Genomic DNA, 24,395 nt, shown 5'->3' on the forward strand with positions numbered 1-24,395 from the left:
TCTGCAGAGATTGAAAGCTAGACATTTAGGGGGTTGACCCACAGTGGATAAGATGCTTGATACAATTACATACCAACACGAAAGTGCAAATTAGGATGGGTCGTGAAGGTCACTATACTAGGAAAATAAATACACAGAAGGCTGAAACAAGGAGGCATGGTTGCACTGTTCTTATTTGATTTTAAATTTTCAGACGTCCAAAGGTGCTCGCAAGAGCAGAGGTTGACATCCCCCAAGACAGGAATGGAACACCTAGCTTGGGTGTCCTACACAGATGACATCCTCCTTCTTGACCATACTGAAAATGGATTACAACTAGTGCTAAACAGCTTGGGTAACTTCTCTACAAATTTTATCTTGAAATGCATTTTACAATAAACAAATTCATGACATTTGGAAATAAGATCGCCAGACAAAATGATATATGGAATTACTAATCGACAGTTCTTGAAGTAGCGACAGAAGATAATTATTTAGTTGTGAGAATGCATAAGAGATACACTATTAGAAAGGTACTGAAAGTCAAATTAAAGTGTGTATACATTAGCCTCCACACACAAAACTCTTCCTAGGCGATCTTGTGACTTCTCTATCACCCCTGCATTAACATTATACAAACAAACATTTGTGCCAGTGACACTATATGGCATAGAGGCAATAATTGATGATGTTAGTCAGTGGCTGCACAGGCTGCAAGGGCGATTTTGGAGAAAAAAAACTGTCTGGGATTATCCAAAGGCACTCCATTGAGTTTGATCAGAAGCAAGCTGGGAATGACATTGTTATCCACCAAAGCAAAGGTTAGGAAGGGCTCTATCTACTTGTGATTAATACAATCAGAAACAAATATGCCCCCTGAAACTCCGAAAAGGGGTCTTGTCCTGGGTGGTAACTTTGCTTGTTTAGAGATTATCTGGAAATGTTTTTTAAAGAAATCAAATTTACCTGGAACTTTATGTATCCCCTAACATCACTACACAAATTGCTGAGGAAGAAAGCACAACTGTGGGATTGGCAAAATATCATAGCTATGATAGCAACATGTTCCCTTACAAAAGGATACCACTAATATTATCCAACTTTTTTGTATATTCAACCTTAAACGAAATTCTCCCAGAGACTAGGACAACTACTAGGACAACTACACCCTTTAGCTTCAAGACCATCTCTATAATCGACACAGAAAAAATAATACTCTCCCTCAAACCTTCAAACTGTAAGGGCGATACTTGCCCAGCACAAATAATAAAGGATGCAGCTAGGGACCTAGCCCCTTTTATCTCTAAGCTCAAAAATCCTTCCTTTAAATCAAACACAGTACCTGCCAACCTCAAAGAATCTTGGGTCCTCCCCCTACTCAAAAAACAAACCCTGGACTGCACCATCCCCACCAACTACAGACCTATCACCACTCTGCCATTCCTACTTAAAATCCTGGATAGAACTGCCTACGTACAAATCCAGGACTACCTGGAAGTTAACCACCTATTAGGCTCACGGCAATCCGGCTTCCGACCCTTTCATGGCACGGAAACAGCTCTCCTAGACCTTAAGACACAAATTGAAGAACGAAAGGACAATGGAAAAATAGCCTTGCTACTCCTACTGGACTTGTCGGCAGCTTTTGACTTGGTGGATCATGCAGTTCTATGTAACCACCTTAGATCTGCGCCAACTTCACTGGAGAGGCTATAGCTTTGGCCCAATCCTTTTAAGCCAACCATACTATGAAAGTCTTTTCCACCTTAGCCTCTGCTGACCCTATCAAAATAACCTGTGGTGTCCCACAGGGATCCTGTGTCTCCCCGACCATGTACAACATCTTCACCAAGCCTTTATTTGACAAGTTGGATAGACTGGGTGTCACCTACGCTAACTATGCAGATGACACCAAGATCCTCATACCCCTTTTGGGCTATTTTGAGGCTGAATCAGCCTTGGTGAACAAGATCTACACCATCATTCAGGCATGGATGGCATCACATGGCCTCTGCCTGAATGACGATAAAATGGAGATACTAATCCTAGGTTCTGCAGCTAAAATCAAAAAACTAAGTCCAAACTAAACATCCTTCAACATTGGTAACAACATTATCAAGGTGATGTCTGTGGTCAAAACCTTAGGATTCTATTTGGACTCCTCTCTCACACTTAAAAATCAAGTTAACTCCCTTGCCTCTTCTACAACCTACACATGCAAACTAATCCGAGCAGCTAGACTGTACCTCTCTAATGGTAGTTGTATCACTCTAGCCAATGCTCTTATTGTGTCGATATTAGATTATTGTAATGCCCTGTACTCAGGAGCTAACAAATATATCACAGATAGAATTCAAAGATTACAGAATAACGCTCTGAGAGCAGCGTTGGATGTCCCCCATAGAGAGAATATTACCAAATTCAGAAAAGAGGTTAACTGGCTGAAAATAATGGATAGAATCCTCCTTAAAACAGCTTCTCTTACCTCCAAATGCTTGAACAATTTAGAACCACCCTACTTAGCGGATAACTAGGAAAACAGCTACCCGCCCTACGAGATCTGCTAATACATTTCATGCTGGAGACTCCCAGGTTTAAACGATCAACAGCGGGAGGAACCAGTTTCCCTGTTAAAGCTGCACAATACTGGAATAAGCTACCACTTGACCTAGACTAGAACAACCTTACCCTAAATTTAGACACAAGGTACTGAAATGGTTGCGCACTAACAACACTTAACCTGATTCACCCTACTCCTACCACTCCTGGCTCCCACCTGACCTTTGTACCTGCTGAGTCATACTGTACTGTAGGTGAGTATTTATATATAATTACGTATGTCAATGTCTCCTTGGCCTGCTAAGGTTACGCTCTGTATTATATGCACTTATGCACTTGTTGTACTTACCTGTTTGCACCTGTTATGCAATGTAACCAAGCTATAAAACTTCTTGTACTGCTGCGCCTGGCTACCTAAGGGGTTGGTGTGCATTACCAAATAAATAAACAAACAAACACAGCACGCAGCACCCTGATCAAGTTCAGGTTGAATCAATTGAAGACTCTTGAGGTTTTGCTGGTGCGCAAATCTCAAATGTTGCCGCCTGTGAAGTGTATTAAATGCAGTAGGAAATTTAAAGCACTTTTTCATGGACTGCCCAAGCTTGCAGGATCTGAGATGTAAAATATTCAGGAGGTTTGGTCATAATGAAGAGAGCCTGGCATGGGGTGATTTTGTTTTGCAAGATGCCGGTGGGGAGATGAGAAGTGAACTTAAATCTAGCAATTGGTCTGAATTTATGAAGAAACTTGTAAAATTATAAACTGATTGCAATGGTACTGCTTCTAAATCGAGGATGAAGGATCACAATCTTTTTAACAGATCTAACAAACTTGGGACAGATTTTCAAAGCTTTGCACTTGTGCAAAAAAGTGGAACATAGGTATTTAGCATCAATTTTTCTGTTTAGATAACTACGGAATGGAGCAAACAGGTTTAGCTCCAATCGGTATTATCAAAACATATTTTCACCAGAGAAAAATGGAAGCAGGTTGTTATATTAACTATGTTTACTGCATGACATGAACAGAAATGTAGTAAACACGTTTTGTTTTCTGTTACGCAACAAACCTAGAGCACACAAAGCGTTTGATTTATTTTTGGCATCATGCAAACCTTGTTTTAGATAATATGGATTGTTGAAAAATCAATTTGCTCCATTTTGCATTATCAAAGCATTTGCTCACTTTTTTGCACTGGTGAAAATGTTAGATCATTTGGCCCTGACTTCTTATAATGACAACCTTTGTGCATAATGTATTAAGTATGGATTTTCTATTTTATTGTGTGCACAATTTCTTAATTATTAAGCATGCATTTATATTTTAATAGTGAGCTGTTTTGTAAGTAAATTAAAAAGTAAAAATAGTGTATAAGGTTTAATGTACTTTAAAATAACTAAATATAACAATAAAAAATGGAAAGGGACCCATTGGCTTGTATGCACTTCCTTCAAGGAACCTGCCAAATGTTTTTAACTACATAGCATGAGAACAATGGAACCTGGATGTGTTTACACTCCATAAATTAGACACTGACACATTACACTGTAACATTTTAATTGGTGATCTATACATGCAGCATAAGAACTTCTGCTGATCCAGCCTACGGGTTAATTCCACTTCCAGGGAGAGTTTTTGAGAAAGCTGCGAGCAATACACTTCCCTAAATGGCATGCTACGTTTCTCTTCCCAACTTTGTTTAAAGTTTTCTAAAGGCTGAGGCTCATCAGAAGGTGAGGATAAAATTTTGAATAACGATGAAGGCGAGAGGGAAGGAGTGTGGACCAGGGAAGACAACATACTTATATTATGTAATTCCATATGCACTGTATGTGCGTTCTTTTAAACAGCTGTGCTGATGTTGGTGTATGTGCGTTCTGAGATGGGTGAGGCACCTAACGGAGGTGTTTTTGCCCTTTCCAATTAATTAGCTGTAACAACAATTAAGTAATTCACAACTAATGTGTAACATGCACATCACAACTGAACTTGATCTGGGCGATTCCATCCAGAACGAGTGATTCGCCCTTGTGAACCCAAACCTGTTGAGGACCCCAATGATCCCCTTTGATTTTGTTTCTCGCCTCTGAAACATACCACCAGTAACACCAACTGTGTGTTATACAAAGCTACGAGTAATGCATTGGGGTTGCAAGACTGTGGCTGAAATATTCGAGGGAGAAAAGACCGAAAGTTATTTGTCCGAAAATAACTTTCGGTATTCTCTCGCCTGAACATTTCTGACTTTGCCCTTGGCCCCACCCCCTACTTACCTGTGGGCAGCACACCTCCTTGTGTGCCGTTATCTCCAACATCCCTCTGCGACGCCGGTACCCTTCACTTGTTTGTACAGGAACCGATGCCGCAAGGTCCACTTTTCTTTTTTTAAAATACTTTATTGAGTCGGGGTTGCAGGGTTACCTCCGCAGCCCCTATTGCCCTTCTTCACTGTAATGTTTTGTATGGCATATTTGTTCGAATTTTTAGGCTATACGAGATTTTCGCATAGCCAAAATTTGGACAAATATGCCATACGTTTTTTTTCCCCTGTCTTTTTGGATGATTCCATAAATAACACACATGAAAAGGCGATCATTTTGGGGCACAAAAATGTACCCTTGGTACAACCTGGTGGGATTCCATCGTTTAACACCAGTGAATCACTCATTCTGTACAGAGTAACCCATGCCCTGCCATGCTGTGTATGTTACACAAAAATATACAGTGTGATATAAAAAAGATAACAGGTTGAGCTAAGGTATCAACCTGTTGTCTCGTACCTGCACTTTTTATATTACCATTGGAAAACTTGATTCAAACAAACTGATCTTGCACAGTAATTAGTAATTAGCCGAAGACCGTCATTTTCTCCTCTGCTTTCTCTCTCTCTGTCTCTCCTGCTGACCTACCTGCATGCTGCACCAACTGGTTGCTTGGCTACCCTCAGAGGCTCACTGCGTACCAGGCTCCTCCTTGATCAGTCTCTCTACACCGCCTTCGGACATACCGTGCACTTAGGGGCTGTAACTAGAACCTGTTAGTCTCCGGCCTCCTTGCACTTAGCCAGAGCATTGCTGCCCTGATTGCACTTCCCCTCCCCTCCCCATGACACTTCCCCCTGCACTTCTTATTCTTGCACTTGCACGATCTGAATGACACAAGGCCTAGTAAGATTGTTTGTCTTGTCCTCCCTCTCTCTTCCCTCCATTGCCTCACCTAGAAACACTTGTGTACAGGTGTGTTATACAGGACATATCATATGAACTACTAAGTGTTGTTACTCATTAGTCAACGGTTGTTACACTTTTGTTGCATGTTCTCTATGCATTCATTAAGGCATTGTTAGTGCACTTGTTAATAAAGTGTTACTCAAAGTTTTAATTGATATGAAGGAAAGCTGTGACTACAATTAGCTGCTGACGTACTTTATATCGCAAGCTGAAACTAGAACGTATACTATTAAAATGGTTAATAATAACTATATCACAGCACATACTCAGAAAAGCCTCACTTAGGGAAATGTGGAGGCATTTTCCGGAATGTACACAAGTACAACACTCCCCAAGGAGTGCACATAATTAACACTGCTACTGGGATATCAGGTGGCCCTGCACAACATGGGACACAACACAAAAGCACTGACATCCAATGTCTCGCCGCTGCCACTGCGTTAAATAAATTATGCAATGTTCCTGAAACAGTTGTTGATGGCGAACACGTCATCGATTTTCCTCCATTTCAGAAGCATTGAAATGACATGGGCATGCGGTCAGTATTAAACTGTGGCCCCTCCTTCCCTCGATCTATCACAGAGTTTGTGAACGGGCTGCCTGGCTTTGGACTGGTGATTAATTGAGCAGTGTAGCCTTCCTCTGCGTACAGGAAGCAGTGACAGCCGAGATAGCAGAAATCGATACACATTAGTGGCTGGCCTGGAGCAAAACCTGATGTTGCAATGTCGGCAGATCAGATGGTCTTCTGACACCTGCCCAGTCCTCAAATACAGTCTCCATGTGTAAACATTGCGATGTTCAGGAATAAACAGGAGCAATAACCTCAAGTCCACAGCAGTGCCTTCACTTGGAGTACAAAATCAAAATGTATTCTTTGTGAGGAAAACTTGGATGTTGGAGGATGGTGTTCTCCAGTGCATTACAACCGTGTAATTGTAATTGGTTATTTATAATGCACCTAATACCCAGAGGTCTCTAAGCAAGGACCCAGGGATGGAACCTCTGTTGCTCTGCGTTTGCTTGCTTCCAAGACCAGCGATTTGCCCCTGAGCTATCCTCCCAAGTCAACTGTGGAATTGTAAGCATCTATTATTTACCTGAAAGAAGTTTTACTCATCGGTAGTGACCCATTGGCAATGTAAGCATGGCAAGTGAGGGACAGTGCGGGCAGGTGACTACATGACTACATGTTTGAGCTAAGCTTCATATGTCAGAACTGAAATGGACCTCAACCCCCGGGGTTGGGCGGGCTGAGCAGCTGCCCCCATTTCGGTAGTGTTCTCACAAAGCAAAATACTGCTTTAAAGCAGTATATTCTATTTCTTCTTTGCAGTGTGTACTCTAAGAGCAGACCTTGCTAGCACCCCGAGGCCGTCACGTCTCTCACGCATGCCTTAAGACTCACAAACATGTGGGGGACTGTGACATATGCGATGGGATGTGACGTCACAGGAAATGAACGTATCCTAATGTGAAGTATGCACATTGCTTGCAGTATGTCTTTGCCAACTACAGGAAGTGCAAAGTACAAATAAGTGTTTTCCAAGAGCGCATATTTCCCTATAACATTGCAGGCTAAGTATAAAAGGTGCACACCTTTTAACTCTAAGCATTTGTAATGTGGAATGCGACGTGACGTCACAGGAACTGAACGTATCCTAATGTGAAGCATGCACATTTCTTGCAGTATGCCTTTCCCAACTACAGGAAGTGAAAAGGACAAATAAGTGTTTTCCAAGAGCGCATATTTCCCTATAACATTGCAGGCTAAGTATAAAAGGTGCACACCTTTTAACTCTAAGCATTTGTAATGTGGAATGCGACGTGAAGTCACAGGAACTGAACGTACCCTAATGTGAAGTATGCACATTTCTTGCAGTATGCCTTTCCCAACTACAGGAAGTGAAAAGGACAAATAAGTGTTTTCCAAGAGCGCATATTTCCCTATAAAATTGCTGTATAACAACCCTATAAAAGGTGCACACTTTTTAACTCTAAGCATTTGTAATAAAACATGCCATATCAAGGTTAGACTTTTTGAATTTCATAAAGAGTAATTAAAGTGGTGACCGGTCACAGCACTGTTTGTCTGGAGGCAGAATTTGTTTTAATTGCTTGAAAACACATAAGGAACTGACGTCCAACCTCTGAAAAAAGTGGGCGGACGGCGTTTACCTGCGTGATATGATATGATAAGTCGTGTATAACGCGCCTGCACACAAGTGTTTCTAGTGGTTCCTCGGCCTGTGCTTTGCTCTTATGCCTCTTACAGTATCCAGCAGCGTCCTTATCCCTTTGCTGCCTTTGTACTCTGGTGATGCCTACATTAGTACCTTGCTAAAAAAATCTTAATTGATTTTCTGTGTCTTTAGTGCCTCACGCTGTTTTTCCCAGCAGTAGGGAGGGGCCCCCAAGCCTCATTTTGAAGTGGGCCCCACAGCCCGACTGTCGCTTGGTCAGTACATTTACCATCTTAATCAGATTAGAGTTGAACCATGCAAGGGAGAATGTACCTACTCCAAACCATACATACTCTGTCCATTAGTGCTACCACGTTACACTGAGGGCACCTCGCACACAATTGGTTGGTGTGCATTCCAGGCAATCCAGGAACTAACTCTCTGAAATCAGTGCAAGGGCGTTGCCACTCAACTACAATCAGCCTTATCTCCCCTCTGCCATTGTTCTGCAGTAGACAATTGAACTCCTGTGCTACATTAGGAAATGTGCTGATGAGATAACATCATTCACCAGTCAATGCAGATAGAACGTGAATGTCAGATCCTTAGCTACATCAGCTCTGCCCCCAAAATATGTGTCATTACACAGGTGTTTTAACGTGCATCCGTCTTTTGTACCACTACTATCACCACAGAGGTGCCCCCCAGCAAGAGCCACTCCTTGACACATCTATCTTGAAGCACCACTGTGTGTGAGCAACTATTTTTCTTAAAATTCTGCGTGTTCTTAATATTCTGTCAATTATTTGGTGTTGGTGTTGATGTTGAAAGGGGAGGATAGCTCTGTGGCACGGGTCTTAGTAGCAAGACCAAGCTGATCAGCACAGGTTTGAATCCCGGATCCGTGCTTGAAATCCAAGTGCTTTATAATTAACCTGCAGTTGCATGATCTGAATGTACAAGGCCTAGTAGGATCGTTCCCCCCTCAGCCCCCCTTGCCTTTTTGCGCCTTGAGACACACATGTCTATATGTGCATAATAAATGACCTATATACAAAAAGAAATATGACAAAAAATAGTTTCAAATGGGGCCTTAGCTTTGATGTCAGACAACAGTTTCTATTGACCAAATATCAAACAATATCCTAATTATGGTACAATATAAAACAAAACAAACACCAACCGATCTTCATTAGAGCATTTATCCACATACAGCAAAGCAGAAAGATTATACTGGTTCATGACGATTCAAACCCACAAGAGAAGCAAAATCAATCCTTCTAGACATGAAGGAAGGACTTTTACCAACCTTAGACAGTAGTTATACTGTAGCATTAATCCTCTTCGGCTTATCTGCCGACTTTTGTTCCCTTCTGTACCATCGACCTAGGACAAGGCGACTTCTGCCATGGAGGAGTACACGGCTGAGTAGAGGCTAAAGCGCTGAGGAATGTGCCCCATAGTTTCTCCTCCCCTTAGGCCAGAAGTCTTCAAACTGCGGGGTGCGCCCCCCTTGGGGGGGGTGTCTGCAGCCCAGGGGGGGGGGAGGAGGCGCTAGAGCCCAGCATGAAATGTAAAGAAAAAATAAAATATATCTATATATATATGTTTTGGTTGTTTTTTTTTAGATTGGAGGAAATGGGCAGGGGTGGCGCACATGTTTGAACTTGAACATAAAACTTAGGCATGTCTTAGGGACCAATGAAAAAGTGGGCCGCAGTTGCAAATGGATATTAATTCCTTTAGTCACAGACTATTTGAAAGTACCCAAGGGGGTGTTTTTTGTTAAAATGTAAGCAAATTGTGATATTTAAAGAATATTTATTAAGCAACAATGGTCAAAACTACTAGCTATGTAGTGAATTAAACCATGAAACTGGCCCAAAAAGTGGCCATTTTGACTGGCCTACACTAGCATTTTGTATTTGTGGTACGGCATGACCTTATTGCCCTATCGGCCAGTCCGAGCCTGGCGACTCATCGATAATGGGTGAGGGGGCGTTCACCCAGTGGTCTCCTCACCCATTATGGAGGAGCTGAGGAGCCAGCCCAGTGAAACACTGAGCACTCCCTCAGCTGATTTTTCCAACTGAGGGAGTGCTCCTGGGCTGGCTGAACTGTCAAAGGGAAACTCTGTTTCCCTTTGACAGTTCAGTTCGCCAGCTGCACATGCTCACTGAGCCATGCAACAGTTGGGGCGCTTCGCTTCGCCAGCCTTGCATAGCTCATTGGAAATTCTGGCTGGGGCACTGCATGTCTGTATGTGCAAGGGGGAGCTCCTGTGCCTCCTCGCACATACGGGCAGAGCAACCTGGAGTGGGGCATTTCAGCACCCATGCATGGGCCCCTGCAGAAGGTACGTTTATGTTCATCTATTTTTTATTTAAATATGTGTATGGATGCGTGTATGCTTGTGTTATGAGTGAGTGTATGGTGATGGGTGCTCGTATGAATGATAGAGTAATTGCTGTGTGAATGTGTATATGTGTGTGTGTGTGTGTGTGTGTGTGTGTTTGTTTTGGTCCGTTGAGCTGATTTTGGCGAGTGGGGAGTAGAGGGGGGGAAGGAGGGTTGAACAACAAAGGCAATTTAAAAATGCCTTTGTTGCACAATCCCCCTACCCACCTGCCAAAATCAGCTCTCCTTCTGGGGCGCTGTGGAACCCAGGGGACAGGGATGGTATTTGTTTACTGGATATCTATCATTGATGTCCAGTCAAAAATACCATGCTTTCCCCTTGGACCCCCAGGCCAATTGCAAACTGTTTGGCTCTAAAATGCAACATTTTAACCCGTTATTCAAAAAAAGATTCACAGGCGGAAATCCCCCCACAAACCCCCATTGATTGGTTCGAGCTCCCTTGCTGCACTCGGTCACTATGGCATTTTTGTGGGAAATATGTATGACCCGCCACATAAACAATTCACGAGCTTCCATTGGCCCTCGGACTGTGTGGGGAACAGGGTGGGGGAAGACCAGGGACTATGGTGGGAGCAAGATGGGCAGGAGCACGGGGATAGGGGTGGGAGCAGGGTGGGGAGAGCCCAGGGTCTGTAATGGGGTGGGGAGGGCCCAGGGACTGGGTAAGAGTGGAATGAGGGAGCCCAGCGACTGCAGATGGGAGCAGGTGGGGGAGCCCAGGGACTATACTGGGAGTAGGGTGCGGCAACGGCATGCAATATTTCATAGCCATTTGTACATACTGTCCATTTGGCATTTTTTTTTGGGGGGGTGTCTGGCCGGCCCACATTTTGCTCAGGCAGGGGGGGCGCAGGCCAAAACATTTGGAAGACCACTGCCTTAGGCTGTGCCCATCCTGCTCACAAAGTTGTCTTCTGGTGTCAGTGATGTATTTTCCATTGATGCCACTGTCATCCATAACCTTGTTATGCAGGGACTAGCTGGCAACATTTGGGCTGGTTGGTCTTCTTCCTGTTAGCGTTCTTGCATCATTTGATGATGCAAGTACTGCATGAATGTCTTCTTGCAAAATTGCAGAGTCTCCTTCTTGTGATGCTTTTTGGCAGGCTTCCTCCAATAAGGCATGCACGTGAAAGTGGGTAGTTACTTTAAAAGCAGGGTCCAAATAGTGAGCTAGCAGGTACTTAATGTTACCTTTAACCCGACTATCCATGAATTAACATGCAACGTTCAAATCCGGCTCCTCACCAGCTATGCCACATTGGCATCACCTGCCATCAGACCGGCCCTTCTAATGTTGGTTAGGTTGGGCTTAAGCAGGTACAACAGTTGGAGAACTTCACTCCAGTGTGTGTTGTGCAAGCTAACATACTTGATGGCCTCCTCAAAAGGATGTAGTACAGAGCAGATATTATATACAAGCTACCACTTGCACAGTGTTATAAAGGACACATCTAGAGCTCTGTTGTGAGTGTTGCAGTTACAGGTACTGGCATTTCACTGGTCAAGTAGCCTGTCCACCATGTGAACATTGACATTCCAATGGGTGGCCACTGAGGTCTTCAGGTTGTACAGTCTAAACTTGTGGTAGACTTTCAGTTGGCATAGTTGATTTTTGGCATAGCACGTTTGGCTGAAATGGTATCCTATCCTCTCTACCACAGGGACCATTTCTTTGGCAGGCTCACAATTAGTGCTTAAGCATGTCACAATAAGGTGAAGGACATGCGCAAAGCAGAGAACATGATTGTCCAGCCAATGTATGAGGCGGCAAGTAAATCTAATACATGTTCTGCTCCAGCAAAGCCCAAATACAAACTATGAGTCCTTAGCTACCATGCTTGCATATCCTCCACTTTCTCACAGGTGTCAAATCATCTGTGGCTTCTTTCCATAAACCCTTGCATGCACAATATTAAACATTATACACCTTCTGTTCCCTTAAATTACTCTAGCTGTTGGGAGAAGGAAAGACCACACAGCGTACTCTGATGGTCACATAGTCAGGCGCACTGCTTCACATGTCCATGGTGAAGTGGCATTTTTATCCCAAGGATAGCTGTCGCATGCACCACACTATAACCCTATCTGTGATGAATTGTCATCTGGCAAGGGTGTGAATGCCCTGGCATTTTTTTAAATTGTATTAAATAATAACATAATGAAGGGAATTCCATCTTTTAAGGGACATCTGCTAATCAGATTCTCCTTTCATAAGCTCCATGTCATAAGCATAGTGTGTACTTCTGCCTTGCTGCATCAGTATCCTGATTCGCAACACCTACTCTACCAGTGGCAGAGAGCAGGTTCAGAGGTCACAGGTACCTTCTTGACAGCTGCAGTGACACGCAAGTGTCTTCGGTGCAGGGGCTTCATTTAAAAGGTGCACCCCTGTTCTAAAAACTACATAACCCTGAAGGTATTGTCCTGGTGGCACATAAAACAGTAAAAATAAGCCATACCTGAGTAAGGATATGATGGCCAGCATCTTTCAGAGTTATCTCAGTCTGAATGAATAGATTTTGCACATTTGCGTTCAGCTGTGGAAGAATTAAGTGTATTCCTCTCAGATAAAGCCCACCCCTCTCCACTGACAGGGCTAGCCTTGGGGGATTGCTTATCTTTGTTCCGTTGTAAAGGGCAGGTAACACCGTTCCCCCAGGACAGCCACTCCACAGGATACTGGCCTGAGAACAAAAACCAAGAGGCACACCTACTCGCAGAGAGCTAGGCCTCACAACAGGGGGCGGAACTTCTAAAGGCCTTTGATCCTATTTGGAGGGGAGGGGTGGTGCTACGATGAGCCATAGAGGAACCTGCACCGTTTTTGGAGCATTCCACCATTTTGTTTCTCTCTGTCTCTCTTTGTCTTTGCTGTCTCCTCCACTTTATCTGGAGCAAAGCACCTTGGGTGTGATATTGTTAGGGCTAAATCCACTCATTTCAAGAGCAAGGATTGGAACCATAAAGCCAGCTAGCTGGGGACCTTTGACTATTAAAGAGGGGGTCTCCCACCACTTCTCGGAATCATTAGACTCATCTTGAACCATCCTGAAGATTTCACTGGAGCCTGCTGAGAGAACATTTGTTTCTAAATTCATCCAGTTGTGAGGCGAAGGCAGGTGTTCCAAGGCAGAGACCAGCTCTGTCCCCTAACAATCCCCAGGGACCTTTGGGCATGAGCTGCTGCTGGAACAGTAGCTGCCTCTTTGCCAGCCACAGTGGTAAACAGGACCTCACTGGGTTGGAAGACCCCTGCAGTTGTGGTGTGCCAGCCTTTCCCATGTTTGGGAGTAAGAGATTAAGGACCAATCCTGTCCCTGAGCCTCTGCATTGGGACTCACACCAACCTAAGAAGGACTGCTGCTGGAGCAAGACTGCCTCTCTGCCAGCAACAGCACTACCCAGGACCTCACTGTTTTTAAGGACCCCTGCAGGCTCCCCCTTGTTTTGGGAGCCTGAGAAAATGGCTCATCTTGTCCCTGAGCCCCTGGATTGGGACTCACAGCACCCTGTGATGCAAGACAGCTGGGATCCTAGTGTTTTCACCGTTGAACTGCTTGGAGCATGTTTAAAGAACTGTTCAGCACATTTGAACTAGAAGCACCCTCCTTTACTGCATTTTGCTATCTCCTGATATTCGCACAGTGCCAAGAAGTCTGGTTCGGCACTGCAAACTACCAAGAACGGCAAGGAAGGTAGTATTGACAGCTAACTGACCCCTTGGTACATTTCTGGGCTCTAGTGACTGGGTAGGTCACTTTGAACCCTTTTTGCTCACAAGTGAATATCCTTTTTCAAGAACATTGTTACTTTTGCCTGCCTTTCACCTATAATTCATTACCCAGAGTGCTTCATCCACAACCTTTGCTTATTCTGTTTTCTTTCATCAGGGGAGGGTTTTGCATAGTCGGTCAAGTTAGTTATTGTTGTACATGGTGTGTTTTAATAAAGTGTATGTGTTTTCATAGAACCTTGATTGGGCATTCCTTTATTTTGGACTGTAATACTTCACTGCTTGGGTTGCTACTGAACCACATCCACAGCGCTTTTAAGATTATAGCCTTCCCTCGGCACACATTACCACAAAATGTGAAAGAGTTTATGATTGTGTTGGCTCCTGGTTTGTAGAAGTACAAGGACTGAGTTGGTGTTTTAGCCTATACTCATCCTTGTAGTGCTGCAGGGCACATGTTAATTCATCGCCCAATCCTCAACGTAAAATTCCAATAGCACTTTGGGATAGAGAAAACCTCCCTAAAGTGACGGAATCCAGCATGGGCAGTAGATCGACTTCCACCAATATTGGTAGTTTAGCATCGAGCATGGACTGTCTGCCAGAGGACTTATGATATTTCTGTCCACATGCAATCACTTCCAAAACACGGAACTGATGCAGTGGAGGATCACTGCTATGTGCCACTGGCATACAGCGACTAGAGCCTGGTTTCCTGCTGCAGTACCAAGCACTGTCACTTCTGAAATATTTTTGAGGGTAATTGTGCAGACTGGAGAAGGTATGCTTATTGTATGATGGTACGGGAGGAATTTCTTTTTGAAGTAATAGGGCTGCCCTCAACCCCATGACGTATGCGTATGTGAGTCTATGGTGAAAGGGTACACAATTAAATGTATGGGTGGCTGGGTGTGCGTGTCGAGTGTATGGTGAAAGGGTGCATGCTTAAATGTATCAGTGGCTGCCTGGGTGTGCCTGAATGATCACAGGGTGCACACTGAAATGTATGGGTGGCTGCCCTGGGTGTGCCGGTATGGTGAAATGGTACACACTTAAATGTATGGGTAGCTGGGTGTGCATGTGTGTATATGCTGAATGGTGTGTGTTCTTGTGTTCAGGGGTGCAACAAAACCTACATTTTCCAGGGTGGAGGGGTGCTAACCCTTCAAATGTTGGCAGAGGAGGTAACTTCACAGGTGGTGGGGAGGGGCAAACTTATTTGTGTGGGGTATCTAACTTCTTTATGCATTCTAATGAGACTATTGTAGTGCAGTATCGATGTTACAAGCAGTTAACTTTCTCCTTTAAGTCTGAAAGCACCCACCTATGGACTGCTGTGAGAATAAGTGGTCTCCTTTCCCCTCTCTACTCTTCCAATCACCCCACCTGGCATGCAAGTGCTAAACCCACATCAAGATTTCAATTGCCTAAAGAATTATGCATTTGAATTCAGGTACTAACAGTGAAATGCTTTATGTTAGTAATTTCTGGGCCTTTGTTAACAGCAAAACCCAGGTGCTGTTTAACATGTGTGTCCTGTTCTGTCCAGCAACAGCTCTGTAGGTTAGCCAGGTTGAGTCAACATAGCCCGAAATTTCAAGGGGGATGAGGGGACAGCTGGAGCACAGTTAACTCAGTGCTGCACCACTTCTTGTGTTTATTCCCTTGGTTACTCATTGGTAACCATCATTACTCATAGACCTATTGTTACTCGTCCCAGGTCTTGTGTATAAGGCACTTTGACTCATACACAAGTACTGGGATGAGGTAGAGGGAAATAGAGGTAATGCCAGGCTTAGTTACCTGTATTCCTCATTATGCCTAGTCCCATTCTTCATCCCAGTACTTACCTATGAGCCAAGAGGCCTCATGCGTAAGCACCGGGACAAGGAAAATGGATGTGGATGTAATACTGGGCCAAGAAGCTGATATTGGGGGTTGGGGCAGGGGTTTTTTAGGGAGAGGTGATGCGTGGGGGGGTGTGGTGGGACAGGGATTGTACGATAACACGGAATGGTCATCCATGTCCAGGCTAAGCAGACATGATATGTGGTATTAGTGGCTAGAGAGGCATTTTGGTGCATCCAGTCTAGCCATTTCTTAGTTTGGCTTGAGATTTTTTTTATTTTTTTACTGGGCATCTCTGATCAAGCAGTCCTGCTAAGTGTAATTACCTGGCTAGACTGGCATTTGGGTGTGGCCAGTCTAGCCATTTCTTACTGCAACATTGTATATTTTTCTGGGCATCTCTGATACAATAACCATAAGTGTTATTGCATCGACTGCCATTTTGGTGCAACCAGTCTAGGTATGTCTAAATGTGGCCTGGCATGCATTACTGGAATATGTTATTACATGTCTAGACTGGTCTACATTGTGCCGCCAGTAGGACATATTTTCATTGTGGCACTGCATTTTTAATAGCACAGCTTTATATTAATTAAAGCAGCAATATTCCTGTGCACTGTTGGTGACTTGCATGTATTGGATTTTTGGGTTGGTGTTACTCTACAAAACAAATGCAAATGCTCTGGCCTTTTAGCCAATATTTTCTAATAATGTGTGCTGCACAATGCATTAAAACACATATTTATATCTTTCTTCAAGTGAAATGTGGGGCGTACCCCTGCAGCAGCATGTTGGTGCATATTGCACAAGTGTGGTAATCTAGGACAGCCCAGAGTGTAGTGTGACCCGTGATTTGTTGCCAAGTTGGGGGCTGGGGCCATCAGGATAGCTTGCAGGGTGGCCCCCAAATTCTGTGTCACACCACTGGACAGACACTCACTGGTGTATTACCCTTTGCCTACACACATCTCAGCTGCTCACTCCCAGCACAAACAGGTCAGTGTGACACTCCCACAAGCTGCCCTCAGGTTTTCCAGGCTCCTCCTGCAACTACCCCCAGGTGTCACCTAAGGACATGTATCTCATCCACTCACTTTGAGTTATGGGCACTGACCAGGTTTTCACGTGCCTCTTTGTGATTTCCAACTGCTCCCTCCCATCATAATCAGGTGAGCATGTCTTACCAGCAAGCTGCCCTCATGGATACCTGATTCCCCGACTCCTTCGCCCAGATGGCATCCGATGGCATGTGCCTCATTTATTAATTTCAAGAGCTATACAGTGACCTGTGTCACACTCTACCTCCTTGAATATCTGCTGCTCCCTCCCAGCAAAATTAGGCAAGCACATCTCTCCCAGAATGCACTCAAGGATTCTAGGACACTCCCATTCCAACAATGTCACAGAATGCAACATGTATCTCCCACTCAGATCAAGAGATAGACACTGATTGGTGTGTCATCTACCACATTCTAAACTCTCAGCGGATTCTTTCCAAGAAACTCAGGTGAGCCTGACTCTCCACAAACCCCCATCAGGGATTCCCAGCTGTCCCCGCTTCTTCTCCCAAGTGTAACCATATGGCACAAATCTCGTCCACTTGCTTCAAGAGATGGACTCTGGCTGATGTGTCACTCACCTCCCTAAATTAGTGGAGATGACACTTGTGTGGTTCAGCCCCCCACCCATTTCAGTGGACGTATCACACAGTACTCCATAAGCAAAACCAACCCTACATCTCAATCTCTCTCATTGCCCCAGTCACTTACTATCTCTTCATATACTTTTTCCTACAACTACCCCTCTGAAAGCTGCCCAAGACTGAATGGAAGCAACAGCCAGGAGGCCCCTTTTATGCCACGTTCACTTACTTCAGAAAAACCCTTCCAAACGCTTTTCAAATTTCCTCATTTGTTATGGGAAGGTTCATGCAGGCCTAGTCCTGACACACTTAGACTACTTTAAAGGCATCTAAGTAGGCTGGCCTAGTAAAGGTTTGAAACAAAATCTGCCCCTGCAGAACCATGCAGCGTAAATGGTATTGGAACTAAATGAACATGGGCATACCAGCCCACCAATAAAATCAGCACTCAGGTTAGTGATGGAATATTTGGCTTCGTTCAATCAAGGTCCTATGCCAGTTAGTTCTCCACTGACATGCCACCTCTTTATCTAAGTCACAGATCTATGCACGCCATTCTGATTAGCCAAAGAATGTCTATATATGAGACCCTGCCCGCATGCAGTTTCTACGAGGGGTTGGATGTCAGTGTCCTATCAAAGTGGCTTCATAGGTAAAGGTCAGAATCCTGATTCTAGCATCTTTTGAGAATAAGAATAAGGTAGCGTTAAACAGCTTGCAATACAAATCTCCATCAGTGAAATGGGGCTGAAGGGTGTCATCTTTGATGTGGTACATATAGAAAAGAGCAATAGACGTTCCTATAAGTGCCACGCCTACCCTGACATTGGCAAACCTGTTCATTGAAAAGTAGAAAACTTGAAATGCTTAAAAAATAAAAAGTGAAACTATAATGTTAAGATTATTATTTGGACTTGTTTCATTTTCAAAGTTTGTGTTGATTGGAATGGCACCACATCAGAAATACTAGAATATACCAACACATTGTAAAACATATTCCAAATACAACTTACAATTAATTATACATCTTGAAGATCTATTTCCTACCTAGATCGAGGAATATATATCGAGTCCAACCAACAGCATAAAAAACGATGTAAAAAAAAACTAACAATTGGTTATTTATAACGCACCTAATACCCAGAGGTTTCTAAACGCAGGCCAGGGCATCGAGCCTGTGTTGCTCTGCATCATCTTGCTTCCAAGGCGAGCACGTTGCCCCTGCGCTATCCTCAGGGGTAAACTCTACACCTCATGCTACTAAAATTGCAGTGATGTTGATATATTTTAACGTGAATTCATTGTATGAAAAAATTATTTTCAGCAAAGAGGGTACAATGCCAAAACAATTAATAAAGCAAATCAGACTGTTTATTAGAAACCAAGACTGGGAATACTGACTTCCACAGCTCAGACACAATATCAATGCTATCCAAAACAACCGAATTAATTTCACAGTACTGCAAAGTTGTATACTTTATGCAATGTTACATAAACATGTCTTGTGATTAGATTTGAATTTGAGAAATCATATTGGCAAAACCTCACAAATACTTTTTTAGTAAAGAAACCAATATATGTAAAACAAAAAACCCGAAGTTGCATCCGGAAGCCACTATCAAACAAGTTATAAACTGCAGAAGCATATGTGTAATATTTCTGTTCTTCTGTGTAGGTGATAACATGTATATGGACCACACCATTCGCTGCTACAAGAAAGGAAAATCAAACGCTTATCAGAGACAAAATGACCAAAGATGCAAGATACCCTCTTGCCCAACACTGGGAAACATGCTACTCAAGTGTACCTAAAATACTTTTTTTTTTAAAATCAGAGTTGCAAAAAATCCACAGCATGCCAGAAGAGCTGATAGAAAATTTCATCTGATGAAAAAAGGAAAGCCTCTTGGCTTTATGAACAAGAAATAAATAATGAGATTGAAATAAGGATCGTTCTATATATCTACATTAATAAAAGTGAAAATATGTGGGTTTGTGGCTGGGTTTGTGGTGAAGCGTTGTTCCTTATACAATTTCACACTGTTTCACCAATCTTCACCAAATTTTGCATAGTTACCTGTTAGGACCGTCTGGACAATACTGGCTGCATGACATTTGGACACCCCACCTAGTTCCTCGGATTTCAGCAAAACTCTGAATTTTTGGGTTTGTGGCTTGGTGAAGGGTTGTCCCTTATACAATTCCACACTGTTTTACAAGTCTGCATCAAATATTGCAGTTCCCTGTTAGGACATCTGGACATGTCTGGCTACATAATATTGGGAGACCCCAGCACTTTCCCTGGATTTCAGCACCTTCAGACATGAAACGGTTGCCTGAACTCGGTGAAACATCAATGTGGTCGTAGAAGGACATGAGAAACAAACCTCGATGTCCCAAACCACGTTTCAAGGCCCTAGGATGCACAGTTTCCGAAATATTTGCACATCAATGCACCACAACAAACTGCACCACGCCACGGTGTGGCAACAGATGGGCAGAGAGCAAAGATGGTCCCAGCATGCAGCAGCACACAAACTCTCGCCTCACCCCAAAGTCTGCTCTGGGGTACGTCAGCCAGCCACACACACCCATTCTCAGTGCAGTTTACGTCCAAGTGCAAAGCACATCAAGCAATAAGCAAATCGGAACAGCAACCTACAGAATCATTGACTTTCAACAATTGATGAGAGTGTTGTCATGTCTGTATACAGAACTCGTTCGGAGAACAGGTACTTTTTGCTATTAATACATAAAATGTACACAACTCTCAGTCCAATAAAGCCTTGGCATGTCACTGCAGCTCACAAGCCTCTTGTTTGCACTAATTCTAACTACATTCTCAGTTGGCTAATTTATAAATAGATTAATTTTATTCAATGAAATCATGAGTTTTGGTTGATTGTTAATATGAATTTAGCTACAAAAAATGGTATCTTAAAATGTACTTACTGTAATGACGAATATCATGCATATGTATTAGAGTACACATTTTACAGGTCGGGCGGTCCGGAAATAACAGTGGCGGTAAACCCGCCACCACTGTTGATTCCGGACCGCCCGATCCCGAGTCCTGCAGGCGGGAGGTGATCTTCCTGCCAGGTCGGACCTGGCGGGTTGAACACCCCCCGCCTGCAGGCGGACGTGGAAACACCAGCACCATCACGACTAGGTGCCGGTGTTTCCACTTCCCCATTCCCATTGAGTCCTATGGGATTCAATGGGAATGGGGATTTACACCATTCCGCCTCTGGGATTCCCAGGACACCAGGGTCGTAATGCCGTGGTATTTCTGGGATTCACGGAGGTCGGAATGGTAATACGAGTCCAGCGGTAACCAGGCAGTTTTACTGCCGCGGTTACTGCCGGACTCGTAATGAGGCCCATTATCGTTTGTATCTTTTTTAAGTTCTTGCCGATTTAATACATAACAGAGAAGAATGCACCGTTAAATAGTCCAGTATACAAATGTTGATACAAAAGTAGATTTGAAACTACACAATAGTCTCATACGACGTCAATGATGGACTGTATTGAACATTAAGTAGGAGACTATGTTATAATGAACTCTTTCAATATACAATACCTTAGCTATGATATTTGTTATAATTATTTCAATAATATTTTGTTAAATATAATGTATGGATTAACTAGATAGGTGTTACATCTAGTACATTGTTTTGAAAAATGTGTTACACATATTAAGTTGTATATGACATATTAAGAAAAATGTCTGATTATTTTCAATAATCCACAGCATTATTTTTAAAATAAATAATTCATATTCTATGTTTATTACAAAAACGTTGAACACGAGGTCTTTGAAATGGTAAAGAGGCCAGTCTTACAAAAGTATAGATGAACACAACAATACCACGGATCTACCAAATACAAGTACATGTTCATATGGAGTTGAACGATATAATTTCAAACTTGATCACTATTTGGCCTTAGCTTCTTAGATAATACAAATGTTTGATCACAACCTACATTATTATTATTGGTAGTAGTAGTAGTAGTAGTAGTAGTAGTAGTAGTAGTAGTAGTAGTAGTAGTAGTAGTAGTAGTAGTAGTAGTAGTAGTATTGTATTTATTGAGAGCAGACCTAGCTTCAGGAACAACAAGGGCCTCAGTTAGAGGAAAAAGTTCAAAGGGAAGGAATCAGACAAATGAGCGACCGGGGCGCTAACAACGGGGTAGGAGATGCCATTAGATGTTAAAACATGTAAGTGTCTTTTCCATATAAATAGGCAAACTAGCACTCATATGCTATCTATGTGCATCAGCCAGAAGGATTCTTTATACACGAGAGAACCCAATCCAATAATCACATCAAACAGCTGTAATAACATGCTCTAGAAGCATCGCCGTTTGATATCCGTCAGTAGAGTTCAGTCCTAATCCAATCAATCATCAATAGAAGGAATTGCTGGCTTTGTTCTACCTACTAGTATTCTGGGGAACATGGAATGGCAATGAGAAATTAATTGTATTGTGTTCATTTTGAGGAGCAAAGTGCTTGGAATTTAGTGGTTGAGACAAAGGGCCTTAATTAGAAAAGTGTTTTTAAATGGGGGAAAATTCATTGAAAAACGCTTTCTAAATCAGGACAAAATTCTCTGTCAGTAATCTACAAACCGTGCAATTTTCATGCATTTTCTGCACATAGCTAGGGGAGATATGCAAAGTCTTGTGACAAAGCCACTTGCCTGTTTCTGTGGACCAAGGCAGTGACAAGGGTGTCTGGATGTCTCCCAGAGACAGAGAATGATGGGCCCTGGCTGGTAAGAGGGGCATTTCCTGGTCTCTCTCCCTTTGCGCCCATCAAGAGGCAGGGGACAATCAATGGAACTCTGGGAGGGACAGTCTGGATGATGCTTCCCCACTCCAGCAACCTAACATGTTCCTGCTGAATGGTATCCCGCCAAGCAAACCATCCAGTCAGTGCTTGACAGTCAGAGGAACCCCTGCTATCGACCCTCTTCCCGGTTGAGAGAGCCTGAAGCTATCTCTAGGTAGACAATGAAAAACATGTTGTAAGAGAATTCCTTTCCAAACCCATGAGCGATGCTCCATGAGTTCTGGGGGACCTGCTCTTGACACATTGTTGCTACTTTGTATTTTCTGACCAGGGGTTTCTCTGAGTTATCAGCAAAGTCATTCAAATGCTCAAGCTACTGCTCTGTGAGTTCCAGGGCCGTTGCTTGATACAATGTGGCAAGGTTTAGACTTTTTGACAGGTTTTCCAGTGAGTGACACAAACTACACAATTCATGGCAGAGCGTTTACTCGCCGGAGGTAAAAGGTTGGACATTCAAAGCAAACTAGCATTCTAGGCAGTACCGGAGAGTGATAGGATTGGGGAGTTAAATCAACATGGTGGATAGGCAGATGGAAGTTTGGCCTGGTACTCTAAACCCAATGTGAGGGAAGGAGCACACCATCAAATAAAAGCCCAACCAAAAGTGAGGAGGGAGAGCACTATAAAACCCAATTGCCCCAGTCTTCCAGTGTATGTTAAAGATGCAGAGAGGCTTGAGTATGGTGGCATGGGGAGATAGGAGAAAGTTGGGGAAAGTGGAGGCTGTTGAGATAGAGTAGGTTGTAAAGTTCATAGCAGCATAGAGCAGCAAGAGAGGTGGCAAGAGCTAAAACAATGAAGATGCCGATGGTATGGCCAAGGGTGCACGAGATAGTGCTAACATCTGGAGGTGAAGGTGGTATAGATGAGGAGGGGAAAACACAGCAAGTGGAGGATATACAGAAGGATGGGTGGTGATAAGGTCTGCAGGTGAATACAGTACTGATGAAGCTGGAACAGTAGAGGTGGTCGTGATAGCATCAGGAGCTGTAGGTAGGGTCTGGTTAGGGAAGACCACAAGGAACACCCCCCACCTCTCCCTGTGTGCACTCTATGGGAGTGTCTGGTTATTGTACAAGCCAATAGAAATGTTTGAACAATCAAAGAGTGGGACATAAATATGGGAAACGTGCACATTTTAAAAAGTAGGAACAGACAGGCAATAGGATTCTGACTCTGGAATCAAAAGCTACACAGAAGGGATAGCACCGTTTTCAAAGGGATGAGCGCTGAAACTGGGAACATTGGAGAATTGAGTCCTACCCATGAGGAGCACATTACCTTTAACAGAATTTCTTTCCAACATGCAGGAGATCCTGATTGTGAGTTCTTTTGAAAATTCATGATGGATCATTCTGACTCAGCACCTTAAAGCATATTTCAAAGTGAGTGTAGAAATCTCCAGAATGTGAGGGAACCTGGGAGATAATGACACTAGGGGCACTTTTTGCTTTTAACCATATGTAAACCCAACTGAGATTTAACTGTTTGTGGAAAATGTAGCATTTTTGGTACACAGCGCAAAGGGATTTATAGATTGATCAATCAGAATGTGAATATGGAATCATAGTTAGCTAGTGTGGGTTATTTTCTAATTTCACTATACTAAAATGGAAGGAGATTATATTTCAGTCAGAGAAAAACATGTTATCTCTACTGTGAGCATTGTGTAAAAGAGGGGCACTTTCCAGCACTGACAGTCTAACATTATAAATTATAGTTAAATTGTACCCAAAGTGTTTTCACAGATATAGTGAACCCAGGGCTGTGGTATGAAGGTGTCACAAGCATCTCCCCCTTCTCCTGCTCCTCACCTGAGTCTTCGGTGGTGCTTTCTGATACCTTTGTCTTTTTCTTCCCCGTCTTTCTTGACTTTTCTTTCTTGTGGTCCTTGTTCTTTTCGAAGAGATAAGGTTGTGCTCCCCCAGGGTCA

Source organism: Ambystoma mexicanum, chromosome 5q, assembly GCF_040938575.1.
Source record: "Ambystoma mexicanum isolate Mex_15411 chromosome 5q, UKY_AmexF1_1, whole genome shotgun sequence".
Lineage (NCBI taxonomy): Eukaryota > Metazoa > Chordata > Amphibia > Caudata > Ambystomatidae > Ambystoma > Ambystoma mexicanum.